At 56.0% G+C, this 2,678-nt stretch overlaps 1 pseudogene; it reads left to right on the top strand.

The window, feature by feature from the left end:
* Positions 1 to 1,415: 1,415 nt before the first annotated feature.
* LOC106525210 (uncharacterized) lies at positions 1,416 to 2,463 on the top strand (annotated as a pseudogene).
* The last annotated feature ends 215 nt before the right edge of the window (positions 2,464 to 2,678 follow it).

Raw genomic sequence — 2,678 nt, 5'->3', positions numbered from 1 at the left:
ACCTCTGATGGCAGGACTCTGGCGGCCATGCAGGATGCGCCCAAGTTTGGCTTGGGTCATATGCCTTCTGTCGAKCCTGCCATAGCATCCCTCATTGTGGCTCCAGATGAGGTTCTGAGAGCTAATGCGAGGTGTCCTCGTCCTCAGTGTCATGTGACTGATGATCTGCTCTGTAGAGCTTATGACTCGGGGGCTCGATTGGGGAGACTCGGTAATTCATTGTCGCATTTATTACTGGGTCTCTCAGCCTCTCTGGAGGGCTTGGTGATTGATGCACCTACTCAAGGTTTGATGGACGCATCTCTTCATGCATTTGCTCTTTTGTCCAGGGAAATTGGCCGTGTCCTGCCTACCATTGTCCGGGCACGACGCAAGGTCTGGCTGGCACAGTCTCCGCTTACTGAAGCTTGTGGAAGGACCCTGATGAGTCTTCCAGTGGTCCCGGGGGAGTTGTTTGGCTCTGCTGCGCTTGCAGCCTTGGAGCGGTCGGCCCAGGCTTCTCATACCAGGCAGCAGCTGGCCGGCCTTCATCGCAGGTGACTGCAGCGCCCTGCTGGGAGATCCTCTGCATCTTTTTCACGCACTTATCCAGCCCCGTCTACACCCTCCGTGGGGCAGCCACGACCTGCTGCAGGGCCTCCTCCTGGCCAGTGGGACGTTTCCAGGGGTCAGGCTCGCATCGCTTCTCAACCCCGGCAGTCCACTCGGCAACCCTCCCACCCTCTTAGGGTCAGCGGGGTTCAGAAATGATACCGAGCTGGCGGTGGGACACTTTACCCCGGATCAGCTCAGTTGCTGGACTGCTCTCGTTCCCGATCCATGGGTGGTGTCTACACCGACTCGGGGATACACGCTACAGTTCCGCCGCCGCCCTCCTGTTCCTGGTCGAGTCAGGATGACGGTGATTCACGACCAGGCAAAGGCTCAGGCTCTGAGTCACAAAATTAGACGCCTTGCTGGCCAAGGGCGCTATATTGCCTGTCGACCCCCTGCTGGATCCAGGGGGCTTTTACTCAAAGTATTTTTTAGTCCCAAAAAAGACCGGCGGACTCCGTCCAATTTTGGACCTCAGGGGTCTCAATGTGTTTTTAAAGACTATTCCGTTCCACATGTTGAGCGTCAGGGATGTGCTTCAGACGATCTCCCCAGGTGACTGGTTCACCTTGGTCGACTTGAAGGACGCCTACTTTCATGTTCCGATTACATCACACCATTGGCAGTTTCTCTGCTTCGCATTTCAGGGCAAGCATTTTCAGTTCAGAGTTCTTCCATTCGGCCTGTCTCTGTCCCCGCGTGTGTTCACTCGGTGCGTGGCTGCAGCCCTGTCTCCTCTGCAGGCCAAGGGGTTGAAGATCCTGCCTTACTTAGACGATTGGCTAATCTGTTCGCCTGATCAGGTCTGTTGGGCAAGCTGACTGCTGCTGCTACAGTAGTACCCCTGGGATTGTTGTCTCTGCGACCGCTACAGATGTGGCTCAACAGCTTAAGGCTGCACCCATCTCGTATGCTGCACCGCCGCAGGAGACTGCTGGTGTCCAATCAATGCCTTATGTCACTGGTTCAGTGGTGAGAGGCAGGGTTTATGACCAAGGGGGTTCCACTGGACTCGCTGCTGGCTCGTCGAGAGGTTGTCTCTACCAATGCATCCACCACAGGATGGGGGGCGTCGTGGCAGCGACAGATCGCCCGGGGGACATGGTCCCCGCAGGAGAAACTGCAGCACATCAATGCCTTGGAGTTGGAGGCTGTGCAGCGGGCATTGCGACACTTCCTCCCGGGCCTGCGCGGGAAACATGTCCTAGTGCGGTTGGACAATACTTCGGTGGTCTTTCATATCAACCATCGGGGGGGACACGGTCGATAACATTGCTGAGGTTGACCCAGAAGCTCTTGACCTGGGCAGCCCCTCTTTTTGCCAGCCTAAGGGCGGCCTACATTCCAGGGGTGCGGAATGTTCATGCCGATATTCTGAATCGGGGATGCCCACTACTGGGGGAGTGGAGGCTCCACCTGGAGGTAGTGGGGGTCATTTGGGAGAAGTACGGCATAGCAGCTGTGGACCTGTTTGCGTCCCGAGAGACAACACATTGCCCACTTTGGTTCTCTCTGGCAGACATTGCCAGTCCTCTGGGTCAGGATGCACTGGCACACGACTGGCCAAAAATGCTGCTCTATGCTTTCCCGCCACTTCCCCTGATAGGCCCAACACTCCTGAGAGTCCTTCAGGAGGGGCCTCAGGTCCTTCTAGTGGCCCCCTTGTGGCCGGGGAGAACCTGGTTTCCACTGCTGCACAGGCTCTGTTGCAGCTCTCCAATGCCTCTCCCCTACAGGAAGGACCTTCTGTCACAGCTGGGGGGTCAGATCCTGCATCCCAATCCCAGTCACATCCAGCTCTGGATTTGGCCGCTACGAGGCCCGGCATCTCCTTCTCAGAGTATGACGGAGATGTCGGGCATACAATGACTAATGCCAGGGCCCCTTCGACAGGACTGGTGTACACTCATAAGTGGAAAGTTTTTGACAGTTGGTGTCGTGCTAGATATGTGGATCCTGTACACTGTTCTATTTCAGTTATTTTAACCTTCCTTCAAGTAATGCTTTCTCAAGGTCGGTCTCCGTCCACTCTGAAAGTTTATGTGGCCGCCATCTCTTGTTGGCATGTGGTGGTGGATGGTGAG

The sequence above is a fragment of the Austrofundulus limnaeus genome, unplaced genomic scaffold (assembly GCF_001266775.1).
Source record: "Austrofundulus limnaeus strain Quisiro unplaced genomic scaffold, Austrofundulus_limnaeus-1.0 Scaffold217, whole genome shotgun sequence".
NCBI lineage: Eukaryota > Metazoa > Chordata > Actinopteri > Cyprinodontiformes > Rivulidae > Austrofundulus > Austrofundulus limnaeus.
The sequence above is the reverse complement of the archived record's forward strand: the minus strand, read 5'-3'. Positions and strand labels throughout refer to the sequence as shown.